The sequence below is a fragment of the Peromyscus maniculatus genome, chromosome 1 (assembly GCF_049852395.1).
Source record: "Peromyscus maniculatus bairdii isolate BWxNUB_F1_BW_parent chromosome 1, HU_Pman_BW_mat_3.1, whole genome shotgun sequence".
In the NCBI taxonomy this organism is placed as follows: Eukaryota; Metazoa; Chordata; class Mammalia; order Rodentia; family Cricetidae; genus Peromyscus; species Peromyscus maniculatus.
The window spans coordinates 199,568,846-199,588,127 of NC_134852.1; the positions used below are offsets into that span (position 1 = coordinate 199,568,846).

At 45.2% G+C, this 19,282-nt stretch overlaps 1 protein-coding gene across 2 annotated transcripts in view; it reads right to left on the reverse strand.

Moving 5' to 3' along the window:
* Positions 1-19,282, reverse strand: part of Nt5c2 (5'-nucleotidase, cytosolic II) — a 129,959-nt gene that overhangs the window by 110,229 nt on the left and 448 nt on the right. The window lies entirely within an intron of this gene.

Below are 19,282 nucleotides of genomic sequence, written 5' to 3' on the forward strand. Positions count from 1 at the left end.
AAGTCAATCACTGTCTGTACACCTGCCTGCCAGGAACTTTTCTCAATGAGTAGCCAGGATCAATAGTGTGTGATTTCCCATGCAGAAGAGCTAAAGGCCAGCTAACTGCCACATAAACAGGTAGCTTTTTGGGTAAGTGACATGAAATGACTAGATATTAACAAGGGTCAATGAGAAAATAGAACCAAAATCTTTTGCAGGTTGTCTGTTGGCACAAAGAAAGAGAAGACAGCCTATCACTGAAATGACAGAAACAGAATTAGTTAAAGGTTGTTGGAGATTGCTTTTTATAGGGCATGAAGCTGCTGGTTACAAGTGCCAGATCACACAGAAGGCTGTCATCAGGCAGAATATCACTATGTTGACACAATGGTCAAATATCAGAGACAACAACCTATTACTGAGAGAACAATGAGATATTTTGGCTGTCAGTGAGCTTCTAGGCATGAGATTTCTCCATTTGGAAAGGTTGCTTACAATAACACCCATCCCTTCTGGTGACCTGAAAGAATCTCTCTCATTTGTAATCGCAATACCCTATTAGGACCCAAAGAGAAATGAAGTTCTCACACATGCTACCACCATAGGGATGGTCCTTAGGTTGTTTAAATGGGAATGGCCCCGTGAGGCTCTTATCTTTGAGCTTGGTCTCCAGTTGGTGGAACTGTTGGGAAGGATTAGGAGGTGTGGCCTAGATGGAGGAGGCGTGTCACTAGGGCAAGCTTCAAGGTTTCCAAAGACTTGCACGATTCCCAGCGTGTTCTCTCCACCAACTCCAGCTTTTGGATCAAGCTCTCAGTTGTTCCTGTCACCATGCCTGAAAGCCACCACCATGAACCCTCAGCCTCTGAAGTGTAAGCCCAGTTAAATGTTTTCTTTTCTAAGTTACCTTGGTCATGTGTTTTGTCACAGCAGCAGAAAAGGAACTAAGGCAGACCTTTAAGACACTGTAAGTGAGAAGAATCAGACCCAAAAGGACAAATATTATATGATTCTATACACAGGAGAGATATGCTAACAGTCAAATTCATGGATATGGAAAGCAGAAGTTTCCAGGAGGCGGAAACACAGAGAATGAAGAGGTACTGCTTAGTGAGTAAAGAGTTTGTTTGGGATGACAGAGAAGCTTTAGAGACAGTGGTGGTGCCCACACAACGCTGTGGGTGAACCAATGCCACTGACTGGCACACTTAGAATGACTGATTTATAAACTTTACCACACACAAGTTCCAACTAGGGACACCGTGTTCGGAAAGAAACCCTGTTTGGAGTTAGAGACATTTAATCTGAGACCCAGACCACTATTTTCTAGCTGTGCCACATCGGACATGTCACCCAACCTCTCACTGTTTATTAATTGGAAAATTGAGGACAATAAAACTCTGTTTGTTGTGGTAAAGACAAACACAAAACATTACATAAACTGCCTCTTGAAAACATGTTTCCTGGCTTCTGAATAAGATGGTAGGTGCTGTGTGAGAGCCAAGAAAACAGAGGAAAGCCTACCCTCAGGGAAAGCACTCAGCCCTCATGGGCTTTGTGGGGCAGGAATTACTGTGGCAAGCAGGTCAGAGGTGGAAAAAAGCCCCACTCTGTCCCACTATGTGACTTAGGGGGAAGTAGACCAGGCACCATCTTGGAACAGAACCTATTCTTCAATTTGAGCCCTCTGGGGACCTGAGAACAGGGAGAAATCATGTATCAGAGGCATCAGTGTGAATGCCACAGCTCCTGGACACCGAACCCCGGGAGGTGGTGCTGAACCAGAGGACCGGACACGCTGAAGGGGACGGCAGGCAGGAGGCTTGACTCAGGCTGGCAGAGCAGGGAAATGCCCTGCCCTCAGTGAAGCGGTCTCACCAGCTGGCATCAGTCCTGGAGTGTGACGCTACTCGGGCTCATCTTCAGGTGGCTGATCCTCTGAACTACCTGTCCTTCCAAGAGTGTCCTTGATACCCACGGTTACATCCCCCCGCAGGCCCTCCACCCACACAATCTCAATGCTGTGGTTGGCGCCCACACTTCCAGACCCCTCCACCCCCAGCAGAGCATTAGCTACTCCAGGAGGTATAATCTGAGGAGTGCCACAATGGTGAGGCAATCTGCTCATCTCACAGACTGCAAAACTAGGTAGAGACCAGAAGAAAACTGCCACAGTGGACCAGTTCTGAGGGACACCAGACACCCATGCAGCACAGACTCAGCAGGAGCAGAGACAGCCGCAGACCAGGGATCTGCAGCTCCAAACAACTCTCCCTACCTCCGTGCTTGTAACTGCCAACCTCAGTCTCAGAAACATCAAATTTCAGGATCCAGGAAAAAAAACAAAAAAACTGCTCCAACACCACCTGTATTTTTTTTAAAGACTTATTTATTTACTATGTATACAGGAGAGGGCACCAGATCTCATTACAGATGGTTGTGAGCCACCATGTGGTTGCTGGGAATTGAACTCAGGACCTCTGGAAGAGCAGTCGGTGTTCTTAAACTCTGAGCCAACTCTCCAGCCCCCTGTATTTTTTTTAACTCTGGTGTTTATCCCACCTTTTTTCTTTTTAATATGATGTTAGTATTGTTTCTACTTAAACTTTTTTCTGGTTTTAAAAAACTATTATTGTTGTTAGCGGGGCACCTGAGTGCCATGCAGCATGCGGAGGTCAGAGAACAGCTTCATGAAGCTGGCGCTCTCCTCTGCCTCTACGGGGGCTCCAGGGGCCAAACTCAGGTCACCAGGCTTACGCAGCAAGCATGTGACCCACTGAGCCATCTTGCCAATGCTTTTATTATTACCTTTCTTATATCCTTAAGTTTTGCTGACTTTTAAAACTTTTCCTCACTGTTTTTGTTTGTTTTTGAAGGGAAGATATATTTTTACATCACTTACAATGTGTGTGGAGGTCAGAGGACAACTTGCTGCAGTAGATTCTCTTTCTCCATGTGAGGAATCAAATTCAGACGGGCAGGCCTGGCAACTTACCTAAAGACAATTACCTGCCTTCAAATAGTAAGCTATCTTTAAAAAAAAAAAAAAAATTTTGCATGCATCCCTGCAGGCCAGAAGAGGGCGCCAGATCTCCTTATAGATGGCTGTGAACCACCATGTGGTTGCTGGGAATTGAACTCAGGACCTCTAGAAGAGCAGTCAATGCTCTTCACTGCTGGGCCATCTCTCCAGCCCCCTATGAAGCTATCTTAACAGCCTTTGTTTTTCCTTCCTGGAGCAGTGTCCCTTACAGCTCAGGCTGACTTTAAACTCACAATAAAACTAAAGATGACACTTACCCCTATCTTCCTGCCTCTACTTTCCAAGGGCTAAGGTCACAGGTATGCACCATCACCTGGTTGTTTTGTTTTGTTTGAGAGAGAGTCTCACTGTGCAGCCCTGGCTAGCCTGGAACCTCAGTTCCAGCACACACCTACTCTACCTCTCAAGTTTGCACTTTAAAATGTCCTATCTTTATATTTCACTCTTATATTTATTGAATTTTGGTTTTGAACTTTTTTACTAATGATAACTTTAGTTTTGTTTTTCTTCTTTTCATTTTTCTACCTCTTGTTCTTTTCTGTTCTCCATAACATCCTTCTTCAGCCATCTTCTTGTTTTTCCTTTCTTTTTCTTTCATTTTTTTATTTTTTAATTTTTTTTGGTTTTTCGAGACAGGGTTTCCTCTGTGTAGCTTTGCGCCTTTCCTGGAACTCACTTGGTAGCCTAGGCTGGCCTCGAACTCACAGAGATCCACCTACCTCTGCCTCCCGAGTGCTGGGATTACAGGCGTGCGCCATCACTGCCCGGCTTTTCATTTTTTTAAAGATTTGTTTATTATGTAGACAGTGTTCTGCCTGTATGTATGCCTGGAGGTCAGAAGAGGGCACCAGATCTCATTATAGATGGTTGTGAGCCATGGTTGCTGGGAATTGAACTCAGGACCTCTGGAAGAGCAGCCTGTGCTCTTAACCGCTGAGCCATCTCTCCAGTTGTTTTTCCTGTCTTAAAAAAATAAAAGTTATGCTGGGTGGTAGTGGTGCATGCCTTTAATCCCAGGAGGCAGAGGCAGATGGATCTCTGTGAGTTCAAGGCCAGCCTGGTCTACAGAGTGAGTTCCAGGACAGCCAGGAAAACGTCTAGGAAAGAAAAAAAAAATGGCTCAGAGGTTAAGAGCACTTGCTGCTGTCCAGAGGACCAGAGTTTGGCTCCTAGCATCCATGTTAGGTGGCTCACAACCACCTATAGTCAAGCTCCAGGGGATCTGATGCTCTCTTCTGGACCCTCAAGCCATTCAAATACATGTGGCATTCATGCACATAGACATATACATATACACATCAATAAAACAAATCTCTTACAAAAAATTAAATTTTATTATTATTAGTGTATCGTGTGTGTGTGTGTGTGTGTGTGTGTGTGTGTGTGTGTTTGAACACGTGTACATGTGTGTCACAGTACACACACACAAGTCAGAGGACAACTTTTGGGAGTTGGTTCTTTTCTACTGTGTATTCCAAGGCTCAAATTCAGGCCATCATGCTTGTGAAGCAATTGCTTTTACCCTCCAAGGCATCCTGCAGGCCCTTTTACTTTTCTTTTATCTAATCTTGCTTTTCCTCTGGGCTTTTCTTGATGATTAGAAACAGAAATAGGGACAGACAGCTTATTAAGAAAGGGAAAGCATTCCCAGGAACGGAAGTGAGCTAGTAAACTAAGAAAAGAACCCAAAAAGGACCCAGCTCCATGGTATACAGCCTTTACAGGACCTTTATAGTCCCCTTTCCCCTCTGTATTTCATTGACTTTTTGTTTGTGTGCGCACATGCTTTGTTAACTGAAACCCAGGTAGAGCAGCATCCAGTCTTCCTCTATAAACTGGCTTCTTTCATATATTAATCTTTTCAAGATTAATTTTTATGTTTGAAGCATAGATGGATGGACCTCTGTGAGTTCAGGGTCAGTCTGGTCTAAATAGCAAGTACTAGGCCAGCCAGGGTTACACAGTGAGACTCTGTCTCAATGTGTGTGTGTGTGTGTGTGTGTGTGTGTGTGTGTGTGTGTGTGTGTGTGTGTGTGTGTTGGTTTTTCAAGACAGGGCTTCTCTGTGTAGCTTTGGTGCCTGTCTTGGATCTCGCTCTGTAGACCAGGCTGGCCTCGAAGTCACAGAGATCTGCCTGGTTCTACCTCCCAAGTGCTGGGATTAGAGGCATGCACCACCATTGCCCAGTTCAAAACATATTTTTTATTAGTTTTTAATTATGTTTATGTCAGTGCGTAGGTATGTGCACATGAATGCAGATGGCAGAAGCAGAGTCCAGAAGAGGTTACTGGATTCCCTGGACCGGGAGTGATATGTGGCTATACAGTTATATTCAGGTGAGTCGCCTGACATGGGTGCTGGGAATCAAATTCTGGTCTTCTAGAAGAACAGGAAGTGCTCTTAGCTGCTGAGCCATCTCTCCAGTCTCCTCATATGTTAACCTGGATACTTCATCTCAGTCCCTGCTCTACCACAGAACCGCCATATTACCAAGCTCTGACGCTGAGCTAAAGTCAGCTTAGCATGGACAGCCGCAAATCTATGTGCATTGCCGCTATTCATCACAGCCGGGAGATGGACCAACCCAGATGCTCACTAACACATGAACAGATAAGAAAATGTGCTATGCATCCACAACAGAACATTACTCATCCATAAAGAAAAATGAAATTATGACAAACAGAAGAATGGATGCAACCAGAGATTATTATGTTTAGCAAAATAAGCCAAATTCAGAAAGAAAATACCACCTTTTGGGGCTGGAGAGATTGCTCAGTGGTTCAAAACATGTATTGTTCTTGCAGAGGACCAGAGTTCAATTCCCAGCACCCACATCAGGCAGCTCACAACTGCTTGTAACCCCAGCTCCAAGGGAGGCGTCTAATCTCAGGCACATGCACAGCTACAGACATACACACATGCATACTTATATAATAATGATAACCAAGAAAATACCACCTTTTTCTCATATGCAGAACCTAATTTTAAAACTAACATATTGTGTGTGGTAGTTTGAATGTAACTGGCCCTCATACCCTCATAGAGAGTGGCATTATTAGGAGGTGTGGCTTTGTTGGAGTGGGTACAACCCTGTTGGAGGAAATATGTCACCTAGGGGTGAGCTTTGAGGTTTCCTATGCTCAGGATGTTGCCCAGTGCCTCAGCTGACTTCTGGTTGCCCACAAGATGTAGGACTCTCAGTTTCAGCACCTCATCTGCTTGCAGGCTGCCATATCCCACCATGATGATAATGGACTGAACCTCTGAAACTATAAGCCATCACCCCAATGAAATACTTTCCTTTTTATAAGTTGCCATAGTCATGGTGTCTCTTCACCGCAATAGAAACTCTAACTAACACAGTGTGCAATAAAACAAAAAAAGAAATCAAGAGAGAAGAGGGAGAGAGCTTAAGAGGAGAAAACGAGACAACGGAATGTACGTGCCAAGACAGCAGAGGGGCTGTCTGAAGGAGGGAGGGAGCCAGTGTTGGGGGTGTGGGACACAGGCGGAGGGAACAGAACAACAGGGAACAGAAACAGGCAAACTAAAACCAAGCACAATGACATCTATGTAGGAAAATGTCTTAAGAAAACCCATTACTTCGTATGCTAACAAATAATTTAAAAAGGAAAGTAGGTAGAAAAGGCCCAGAGAGACGGCTAAGCAGGTTAAGGCACTGGCCACCAAGCCTGACAACCTGAGTTCAAACACCATAACCTCCAACGTAGACGGAGAAAATCAGTCCCCTCAAGCTGTCCTCTGATTCTACACACTCACTGTGGCAATATGCATTCATTCACACACACACTCACACACACACAATTCTTTTAATTAAAAAATAAAGGAAAGCAAGTGTTTTAGTTTCTCCCCCTTGTTTTGATTGAACACCCTGACAGAGGCAACCTGAGGCTCATCTGCTCACATCACCTGCAGTCAGAAAGCGGAGCCTGAAGAGTTCACTCGTCCTGTTGCTCAGCTCCTTCTCCACTTACGTGGTCCAGTCAGTTGTGCTACCCACGGGGGCTGTCTGCCCACCTCAAATCAGGAAATTGAGAAAATCCCCCCTGCGTGCATGTGCAGGGAGGTTCATCCCCCAAGTGACTCTAGATTCTGGCGAGTTGACAATGGACACCAACTGTCACAAGTTTCATGCCTCTGCTCTGCCTCCGAGGATGAGGAGACAGGAGATCTCTCATGTCAGGAAAGCATAAGATACTGTCAAGTATATTTGCACACATCTGTAGTTACAGCATTTCGAAGGCCAAGGCAGGAGAGCTGCCATGAGATCAAGGCCTGAGTGGGCAATACAGTGAGTACCAGTCCAGCTTGGGCTACACCATGAGACCTGGCCTCAAAAAAAGAAAAAAAAATCCAAAAGAAACGAAGACTGCCAGGCATGGTGACACACAACTGTGACTCCACCACTTCGTAGGCAGGCTGCGAATTTGAGGCCAGCCTGATCTACACATGTACACCCAAACAATAATCTTAAAGTGTTAGGTGTATCCTTTAACTTTGGGTTCAGGACCTACGGTACGAAATGTGTAAGACTCCTCACTCCGCCTCCAGAGGCCCCACACTCCCCACATCCATGCTGACATTTCCTCTCAAGTTTTCTGTGCCCACCCTCATGCAGTGCTGTTCCGTCCTCTGTTCCATGGAAGCTACTAGTAAAGGACTGTTTTCTACTCACACTAGAATTCTGTTTTACATTTGTTTATTCTGTGACGGGTGGGATGCACAGATACACCAGAGAGCACACGAGGAGGTCAGAGAACAGCTCCTACCACGGGCCTTGGTGACAGGCCTCTACTGACCAGGCCACCTCATCAGCCTCCTGTGGTGGTATTCTAATTGTACTGAATGTGATTTTGATTGTATGTTAATAAATAAAGTTGCCCGGGGGTCAGAGCTATTAGAGCCATAGACAGAGTGTGGCGGTGGTGGCACACGCCTTTAATCCCATAGATCTCTGTGTGTTTAGGGATACAGCCAGCATTGGAGACATATGCCTTTAAGACCTAGAGGGCTGTACATTCAGACAGTGACGAGGCAGTCACGTGTTTGGGTTTACAACCAATGAGAAGGCAGAACAACATACTATAAAAAAAACCGAACAGACAGGATATAGCTCTCTTTCGGGAAGCTGGGACAGCAGAAGGAAGGGTGAGATTTTAGCTCTGAGTTCTGACCTCTTGGCTTTCTCTTTTACATTGTTTCTGTGTTTCTTATTTAATAAGACGGTTGGTTACATCGACAGCCTCCTCACAATTTATTTATTTATTTAGCTCCCAGAATGCGTGTGCACTCATTCTGAAAGATTTTTCTTTTCCAGCAACAAGCTTGTGAGCACAGGGAAGTCTGAGGACAGGTAAGTCCTCGGATCTTTGGTTTCTTCCCCAGTCAATCAGTTCACAACCCTGAACCATCACGATGGGAACTCCTCTAAGAATCAGCAAAGAATCTTCCCAATTCAGTCTGATTGCAACTCTGTGACGTCTAAAAGCCAGGCACCCACCACAGGGATGACAATCAAATGTGTGACTCCATCAGGAGAGGAAGGAGGGGGAGGAAGAGAAGCGGGGAGAGAGGAAGCAACCACCCACAGAGGGAGGCTTGGAGCTGTCCGAGGTACTGAAGAGAAACTGAACCCTGCCCGTGTCCTTTACCTCCCTAATCCCAGGGCTCAAAAACTCAGGCCGAGTTGCCTTGGGTTTAGAAGCAGGTAAATGAAGAGACGATTCTATAAGGGAGAAAAGGCGGAGAGGGGATTAGAGAAGAAAGAGCACAGGCATGTGGATACAGATAGGTTTAAGCACACACACACAAAAAAAGCCTGTGCTGGCTAGCTTTAGGTCACCTTGACACAGCTACAGTTATCTTGGAAGAGGGACCTCAGTTGAGAAAATATCCCACCAAACTGGTCTATAGGGCATTTTCTTGGCTGATGATTGATGTGGGAGGACCCAGCTCACTGTGGATGGTGCCACCCCTAGGCTGAGCAAGCCATGGGGACCAAGCCAGTAAGCAGCACCTCCATGGCCTCTACATCCGCTCCTACCTCTAGGCTCTGGCCCTGACTTCCCTCCGTGATGAATGTTACCTGGAGGGGTAAACAGAGGAAACCCTTTCCTCCCCAGTTACTTTTGGTCGTGGTGTTTTATCACAACAGAAACCATAATTAGGACATTGCTGAAGTATAAACACAGAAGCTTTTGCTTCAATTTTACTTTTAGATAATAATGGCTGGGGCTGGAGAGATGACTTACTGGTTAAGAGCACTGGCTGCTCTTCCAGAGGTCCTGAGTTCAATTCCCAGCACCCACATGGAAGCTCACAACTGTCCATAACTCTAGTTCCAGGGGATCCAATGCCTCTTTTGGCCTCCATGGGCACTAGGTAAGAATGCAGGCAAGATATCCATACACAGAAGTATTTTTCTGTAATCTCAAAAAACAATGGTTAACAAGAAATCTCAAACACCCTATGAAAAAGCATGTAACAATTATATATGTGGAAAGGCTACACATCAAACAACACAACTGTATAAACACAAGTGTGTGAGCCGAACTGCAATAACAATACTGATAAACTAGTCCATCAAATGAGTTATCCAAAGACTCATGCAGCTAGAGGGTTGTCTTGTTAGTGAAAACAAGACAACCCTCTAGCTGTGTGTGTGTGTGTGTGTGTGTGTGTGTGTGTGTGTGTGTACTATTTTTGCCCAACATTTGAAAGTGACATGAATTTCATAACTAAAACCCTAAATGCTCTATTATGTACCTCATAAGAACATTTCCCTATATTTATGTAATGAATCTTTCTCTGTCCTGATAGCCAGTTCCCAAAAAATGATGCAGAAACTTATTATTAATTAGGAAAGCTTGGCCTTAGCTTAGGTTTGTTCCTAACTAGTTCTTAAACTTAAATTAACTCATTTCTATGAATTTACCTTCTGTCACATACCACCCATCCTGCTTCTTCAATGTCTCTTGGTGTCTCTTGCACACCTAGATTCATCTCCTACTTCCTCTCTCTCTCTAGAAACTCGCCTATACCTCCTGCCTAGCTATTGGCCATTCAGCTTTTTATTACACCACATAGCAAATACATCTTCAGCACAAATATCCTACAACATATATAATCAAAATATATAATATTTTGAGATTTTTTTTTTTTACTCAACAAAATGCCCTGTAGTTCACTCAAGTTTTTGTTTGATTGTTTCTGAAATAGGGTCTTTTAATAAGCAGCCCACACAAACCTGGAACTTGCCTTGTAGCCCAGGCTGGCCTTGAACTCAAGCTCTTTCCATGTCCTGAGTGATGGAGTCACAGGCATGTGCCTGACTACCCCGGGCTGTGTGTAGCAGTCATTCATTCTTTTCAATCCTGAATACATTCAACTGTATGGCTGTACTGAAACTTGTCCATCCAGCCACATGTGAACACTTACATCACAGGCTGTTTGCTGTGTTAATCTACTATAAACAAAGCTGTCATGAACATTTATGTGCAGGGTAATCCTTCTATACACTGTGAAAATGTGTTGCTCTCATTGTTAATAAAAAAGCTAATTGGCCAATAGCTAGGCAGGACTTTTAAGCAGAGATAATGCTGGGAAGAAGACGGCAGAGTCAGAGGAGTCGCCAGAAAGACAGAAAGGAAGCAGGACATGCAGGGGAGGTAAAAGTCACAAGCCTTGGGGCAGCACATAGATGAACAGAAATGGGTTAATTTAAGTTGTAAGAGCTAGGTAGTATTAAGCCTGATGTATCAGCCAAGAATTTATAATTAATAATATGTCTCTGAGTAGTTATTTGGGAAGCGGCTGGCGGAACAAAGCTGATTGAAGTCACAACGAAAACTCCACCTGCCAGGCGGTGGTGACACACACCTTTAATCCCAGCACTCGGGAGGCAGAGCCAGGTGAATCTCTGTGAGTTCAGGGCCAGCCTGATCTACAGAGTGAGATCCAGGACAGGCACCAAAGCTACACAGAGAAACCCTGTCTCGAAAAACAAACAAAAAACTAAGAAAGAAAGGAAGGAAGGAAGGAAGGAAGGAAGGAAGGAAGGAAGGAAGGAAGGAAGGAAGGAAGGAAGGAAGGAAGAAAGAATCCCCCCACCCCTACATTTATGGACACATTTTTTTTTTTTATGTGAACACAGGTTCATTTTCTAGGCTAACCACCAAGGCATCTCTGGAGTAGCTGGACCATTTTGGATTTCCACATATTCTGAAGATTCTGCATTTTAGCCACTGTGGTAGGTATGGAACAAATGTTACATCATTTTTATTTTACTTTGCATTTCCCTAAGAGCTAGTGATGGTGAACCTTTTTCCATGTACCCATTTACCACGTGAATGTTCCCTTTGGTAGAAATATCTGTTCAGGACCTTTTCTACTTTGTATTTGGAACATGTTTTATTTGTTTGTTTGTTCTGCTCGCATGTATCCCTGGACACCAGAAGAGGGAGCCAGATCTCCTTACAGATGGTTGTGAGCCACCATGTGGTTGCTGGGAATTGAACTCAGGACCTTTGGAAGAGCAAGCAGTGCTCTTAACCTCTGAGCCATCTCTCCAGCCCGGAACATGTTTTCTTACTGCTATATTTAGAGAGTTCTTTATATATCCTCGATACAAGTCCCTTCCTGTGACTTGTAAATATTTTCTCCCAGTCTATGGCTTGTCTTTTCATTTTTCTAACAGAGCCTTTTATAGAAAGCAAAAGGCTTTTAATTTTGATGAAGTCAAATTTATTGACTTTTTTCTTTCTGGATCTCATTCTTGGTGTCAGGCCAAAGACTTTCACAAGCACTTGTACTTTTTTTTCCCATTACACAGCCTTTAATAGCGAGAGGGGGATGGAGACATGGAGTGGGTATAAGGAGCCTGTCTTAGTTAGGGTTTCTTTTTTCTTCTTTTCTTTCTTTCTTTCTTTCTTTCTTTCTTTCTTTTTTTTTTTTTTTTTTTTTTTTTTTTTTTTTTTTTTTTTTTTTTTTTTTTTTTTTTTTGGTTTTTCAAGACAGGGTTTCTCTGTAGCTTTGGAGCCTGTTCTAGAACTCACTCTGTAGACCACCAGGCTGGCCTCCAACTCACAGAGATCCACCTGCCTCTGCCTCCCGAATGCTGGGATTAAAGGCGTACGCCACCGCCCAGCCTTAGGGTTTCTATTGATGTGAAGAAACACCATGACCCCAGCAAATCTTATAAAGGAAAACATTTAATTGGAGCTAGTTTCCTGTTTCAGAGGTTTAGTCCACTGACATCATGGTGGGACATGGCAGTGTGCAGGCAGACATGGTGCTGGAGAAGGAGCTGAGAGTTCTACATCTGGATCTGCAGGCAGCAGAAGGAGACTGTGTGCCACAATGGGCATAGCTCGAGCATATGAAACCTCAAAGCCTGCCCCTGGTTTGACACACCTCCTCCAACAAGGCCACACCTCCTATTGGTGCCACTCCCCATAGGCCTATGGGAGCCATTTTCTTTCAAAGCACCACAGAACCCTTGGTTCATATTAGAATAATCACAACAGAAGATGATAAGTAAACATGAGTCAGGTGAGTGCTACGAAGGCTGTACAGATGGAAGAGGAAGGGGAAGAGGAGACTTCGTAGGTGAGACAGAGCATTTTACATTGTAGATACCAGGGAAGGCTTCATAGGAGAAGTAGCATTTGAATCTTAGGATGCCGAGAGCTGGATGAATAAGAACAAAGTATGACATATGTGCATTAAAGTGCTATAGGAAAGGCCAGGGACATGGCCTAGTAGGCAAAGGGACTAGACTCACAAGTCTGAAAACCCAATTTCAATCCCTGAAACCCATGTTAAAAGCTGGGTGTGGCTGGGCATGGTGGTGTACACCTTTAGTCCCAGCACTCAGAGTCAGAAAAGGGAGTGTAGTGAGTTAGAACGTTTGCTTAGCATGTGTGAGGCCCTGATTTCCCCAGCACCGCATGATCTGGCGATGGTGGTGCACACCTATAACTCCAGCACTTGCAAAGAATCAGGAGGATCAGAAGCTCAGGGTCCTTCTGAACACTATACAACATGTTTAAAGCCAGCCTGGACTATAAAAGACCCTGTCTCAAAAGTTTATTTTTAGCTGGGAAGTGGTGGCACATGATTTTAATCCCAGCACTCGGAAGGCAGAGGCAGGTGGATCTCTTTGAGTTCAAGGCCAGCCTAGTCTACAGAGCGAGATCCAGGAGAGCCAAGGCTACACAGAGAAACACTTTCTTGAAAAACTAAATAATAATAATAATAATAATAATAATAATAATAATAATAATAATGTGATGGTTTGAAAGAAAATGGCTCCCAAAGGGAATGGCACTACTAGGAGGTGTGGCCTTGTTGGAGTAGGTGTGGTCTTATTGGACAAAGTGTGCCACTGTGGAGGTGGGCTTTGAAGTCCCATATATGCTCAAGCCATGCCCAGGGAGACTGATCACTTACTGTTGCCTGTGAGCCAAGGTATAAGAACTCTCAGCTCCTTCTTGAGCACCATATCTACCTTCATGCTGCCTTGCTTCCCACCATGATGACAATGGACTAAACCTCTAAACTTTAAGCAAGCCACCACAATTAAATATTTTCCTTTATAAGAGTTGCCGTGGTCATGGTGACTCTTCATAGCAATTGAAACCCTACCTAAGGCAGAAGGTGGTACCAGGGACCAGAGAATCGCTGTGATAGGGCAGACCATGTTTTTGTCTGGAGTAATATGGACTTGGATACTTTGGGTTAGGAAAGCAGTGGATGCTTTAAGAACTGCTTAATGGGCCTTACCAGTAGAAGCATGGAAGACAATGGTGCTGAGAATGAGTTGAACTGCAGGGGACTGGCTCAAAAGGTTTCAGAGAAGAATTTTAGCATGTTACCTAAAGAATGTTTTGTGATATTTTGGGAGAAGAATGTGGCTGCTTTTTGCCCTTGTCCAAAGAGTCTGCCTGAAGCTAAAGTGAAGAGTTTTGGATTAACTGTGTTGGCAGAGGAAATCTCAAAACAGCCTAGCATAGACTCTGTCATGTGGTTATTAGTGGTAATTCTAATGAAGATTTATAATGAAAAGGAGCAAGCTGAGCAGGGTAAATTACAAAACATAAAATTTAAGGAAAAAAAGGAGCACCAGGAAGTGGAATGGAGCTAAGTTCTGTGTCCAAGGAGATAAATAGATTAAGAAATTGAAGTTGGACTGAATGCATTTTTGCAATATGATATGGCTACAAGACTTTCGGGGCCAGGGAGTGGAATGTGGTGGTTTGAAAGAAAATGACCCCCAAAGGGAGTGGCACTATTAGGAGGTGTGGCCTTGTTAAAGTGGGTGTGGTCTTGTTGGAGGAAGTGTCACTGTGGAGCCGGGCTTTGAGGTCTCATATATGCTCAAGCCATGCCCAATGAGACAGGCCACTTCCTGTTGCCTGTGAGTCAAGATGTAGAGCTCTCAGCTACCTCTCCAGCACCATGTCGGCCTGCACGGCACCATGCTTCCATCACCATCCTGCCATGATGATAATGGACAAGCCTCTTAACTGTAAGCAAGCCACCACAATTAAACTTTTTTAAAAAACAAGGGTTGCTGTGGTTGTGGTACTTCTTCACAGCAATTGAAACCCTAAGACTAACAATAACAACAACAATAATAATAAAATAAAACCAATAAAAAAAAGTTTCATCTACTCCTTCTGTACTATGGATAGCTTGATTGGTGGGTGAGTCAACCATCCATGGCTACCACTTACACTAACTTTCTGCACAAGAAGAATAAAAAGCTTTGTAAATAAAATCTTACATTAAAAAAATGTAATAGTGGCACATGCCTTTATCCTAGCACTTGGAAGGCACAGGTGTTAGGATTCTGCTCTCACTCTTCCGGGTCTTACATCATCAGTGGGGCGCGGGCGACTGCGTACTGCCTTAAAAAGCCACACACGGACCCCCACGCTCTCTCCCCGCACTCCCCTTCTCTTTTCTGTTTCCTCTCTGCTCTGCCATCTTTCTGTCTCTCCAGGCCTGGTTTCTTTCTAATAAAGCTCTTTCTAACTCTGGTAGTCACAGCTGTGGCTTGTAACTTTTCCGCCGTGTCCACCGACCCATTGCGCAGTTTATCCTTTCAACAGGCAGGCAGATCTCTGAGTTCAAAACCAGCCTGGTCTACAGAGTGAGTTCCAAGACAGCCAGGACTACACAGAGAGTTGCTATCTCAAAATAAAACAATAACAGGAAAAAAAGTATTTCAATCATTGATAGTAAGAGCATGGGAAGAAATTCCAGGAAAAGAGAATCACATAAACCGAGGGACCAAGATAGCCTAAGTCAAGATCAAAAAGTGGGAAGGGTGACCCCGGAGTGAGATTATTCATTTATTTGTTTGTTTGAGACAAGGTTTTGATACATAGTCCAAGCTGACCTTGAACCTGCCACATAGCTCAGGCTCACTGAACTCAGAATCCTCCAGCCTTAGTCTCCTATGTGTTGGGATCACAGGCATACACCACCATGCTTTGCTTATTTGCATTTTCTTCAAGATTTTCACTGTGTCACTCAGGCTAGCTCTGACTCTAAACCCCAGTGACTCCTCTGCCTCCACCTCCAGAACAGCTGAGAATCCAGGGATGTTCTACAGCACCCTACAAAAGCTCACTCTAGGTAAACAGTGACCAGCAACATTCACGAGGCACTAGATACCAAAAGGCCATTGGAAAACAGAAATGTAGAGTTACAACTCGTCACAGGTGAGGCCATGGTTACATCCTCCCCAACCCAAGCCCACCCCACCCCTACATGCCTGCTCCAGTGCCTGGCACACAGTAAACACTCAGTGACTATCTGCTGAATGAATGGAGTTGATACTTCTGATCTCAGTGCTTACTGAACAGTCACACAGCAGGCCTTGAGATAGTCACTTGGTACATATAATCTCAACTATACCACACAGCAACCTCTGGAGAGGTAAGTGAAGACCCACTGAAAAGTGGTTCTTGGGTGAAGCCCAAGGATCTGATACTAAGTTGTTAGGTAATTCTGAAGATCAGCCAAGCTTGGAGATGACTCACATGGACAGTTCTACAGATGAATAAGCTAAAGTTTAGCAAAAAACAGTAATATGTTCAAGGTCACATGGCTAGGAAGAACCATGACACAAATGTAGATCTCTCAGCAAAACATCTTTGCCAAAGGTCTACCCAACTCTGGAAAACCTACTATGTGAAAAACAGAGCTCATGGGGAAGAACAGGAGTCGTCTGAGAATCGAAGCCAAGGCGAACAGTCAGCCTGCCAAAAGTGGCAGAGACTGGAGGATGTGGCGTGAGGGATAAGTGGGGATGGCTGCCCCACAACTCCATGGGCCTGAGTGCTGGCAGGAAGAGGAAGACACAGCCCTGGCACAGCCAGGGTACTCCCTCAGGAAATGTGGCCAGCTGGAAGGAGGTATTGATGGAGGCACAGCCAAGATAACTCCCCGGAGGAGAGTCCTGTGTTGACATCATTAAAGCCAAACCTCTGGGCTAGAGTGGGATGCCCAGAAAGGGAGGCAAGTTTAAGCAAGCTGTTGATAAAGTGCAAAACCGAGCCCACCCTTAACTTCTCAAGCACACTGCCCGTTTGCCGGGTTTTAAGTCTTTTGCTTCACTTTTCTCCTGTTCTATGTACATCTGTGTTTGGGGTCCTGCTTTGATTGAAGGATGGAAAGGAAAAGAAGGTGGAATTCCACCCAGAACATGAGACAATTCTAGTAGTGTCAAGAAGCATGAATGAGTGGGACTGGAACCCGAGTGCAAAGGAAGCTCTAACTGTGTTTCCACTCTGCAGTCATGCAAGCCAGGCCGGCACCATGATTAGGGCTGCCCGTATCCTCTCCCAGAGAGCATTCTAGAAGCCTGTGCAAAATGTGATGGTTTCCTACAGTCTTCAAATCCTGCTCATGCCATCTGTTGTGAATGTGAAGCAGTATCCCACCAGGAAAAAAAATGGTGATGATGCTGTAGAGATGCCTCAGTAGTTAAGGGCACTGGCTGCTCTTCCAGAGGACCCAGGTTCAATTCCAGCACCCACCTGGTGGCTCACAACTGGTGTCTAGAACTCCAGTTCCAGGGAATCTGACACCCTCTTCTGGCCTCCGAGGGTACCAGGAAGATAAGTGGTGCACATGCATACTCATACATATTTAAAAAAAATGCTGATGACAAGGAACTCCTTATCCAGAATGAGATTAAAAAGCACCACCACGTGCATCGAATCAACCTTCCACCCCTGAGGAGAGGTAGGTGCTGTTACTCTCACACAGTAAGTGAAAGAGAGTCACAATTCAAACCCATTACCTCGTGAGTCCAGCCTTCTTCGAATTATAAACCTGATCATTTGTTACTGGCCAAAATTCTCTGAAGCCCACTGAGCCCTATCCCACCTGCAAAAGTGACAAGAGTTTGGTCGCACCAAGAGGAATTACGTATTGAGGAAAGAATGCATGCCTTTGCTCATGGGTGACACGGGGCAAACGGGCTGATCCTGAGCCTCGGCGTCTTATCCATAAAACAGGAATGACAGCCATCTTGAAAAAATGGCCAGAGGAAGGAACACTATACATAGTGCCGGTACAATGACTGACAGGCTGCCATTCTTCCCCAGGGCTGGCACTCTTCCAGCATCCACTTCCCAGAGTCTTTTGGAGCCGGAAAGACCCCCGATTGTTTTTAGCTCAGGCCTTTAGGTGAATGATAAGGAAACAGGTCCACTGTGGCCTAAAGCCAGGGGATGTGTTCTGAAGTCTCATAAAATTCTTCTTCTCTTACCTTTAGAGTCCTAAAGTAACAAGTAACACGCATCCCTCCCACAAAGTGAAACAAAACTTGTCTAGAATGCAAAGATCAAAAAAGGCAGAAAGAGCCAGTTGTGGTGGGCCGAGCAGAGGCAGGAGGATTGCTGAGCGTTGAAGGCCAGCTTAGACTGGAGAGTGAGCACCAGACCAACTTGAGCTACTGGAGGAGCAGGATGAGAAAGCTGTCTCAAAAAAACCAAAAGTTTGGAATTCTGAACTGCAAAGCAAAAAGCTTCACGTTTCCCTGAGTGACTGCACGGTAAACTCAGACAATCTATCCTTGTCTTTCAGACTCTTTTGTCCTTTCTGTGTGGTGAGGGGGCGCGTTTTCTCTTCTGCCTCATTCTCAGAATTGAATCTTTGGTTCAAAGATTGATCTCCACAGAAAATGGCTCTCCTGTCTAATTCAGAATTTAGAATCTCAAATGCATACAGGGCCAGAGAGACGAAATAATGGGTTAAGAAATGTGACTCTGGACAGTGGCGGGGACTGTGGAAACAGGTCACTTAAACAAAGGGCACCTCACTCCCACCCACTGTAGTCATTCCAGCTATTTTCAAAAGAGTGGCAGGGTGCAGGCATTAAAAAGTCAAAATCAATCCAGCTTCATTTTAGATAAAACCTCATGGCTAAAAACCCATTTTTGGAACCTTTTAAAATCTAATGTGTTTTGTTTGTTTTTTGTTTAAACCAAAGCCTGTACCCTCCTTTCTACCAGCCTGCGGTCTTGGCGTACGCCATCGTTAGAACCCTAGAGATGAACCCTGCTAATTCTCAGAGCTTTGTCCTTGTCCAGGCCTGGCCCCTTCCCTCTCTGTAACCCTTCGCACCCTCAGAAACTCGGGCTCATGTTCTTCACCGATGACCCCGGCGTCTCAAGCTTTCTGCGAATCCTACCATCTCCTGGGGCTGCGGAACTGAGGGATGCTCTCTGAAGTGGACCCACTTTCCTGCTGAGAAGCAGGAGACCCCTAAGACGGGAGATAAAGAAAGGGATGCCCGCTCTCCCGGGAGTTGGGGGGAGCACTACAAACAACAACAGGGCCTCACCCTTGAGAATTCTGGGGGTGCAGATGAGAGTAGAGGACACCTTTCAGATCACCTACTCTCCATGAGGGATAAAGGCAAAGGGAAGGACACGCTATGAAGCCACCAGGGCGCTGAGCGCTCTCTGACTGGCAAGTCCAGGTTGTTTGGGCACCCCCCTCCCTTCCGGTCTTTCCCAAGGCAGATTCTTGGGGCACCGGCGCTGCGGACAAGGAGGGGCTCGCACGCAGACGGCCCAAGTCGGTGGCGCGCAGCTGCGGTGGCACTGCGCTTCCCCGCCCCCACAGGCCCCCCTTCCTCTCCCCGCCAGATCGGGAGATGAAGCTCCGCCCCTAGCGCGTCGCCCCAGCCCCGCGCCTTAAAAGCCCCGCACACCG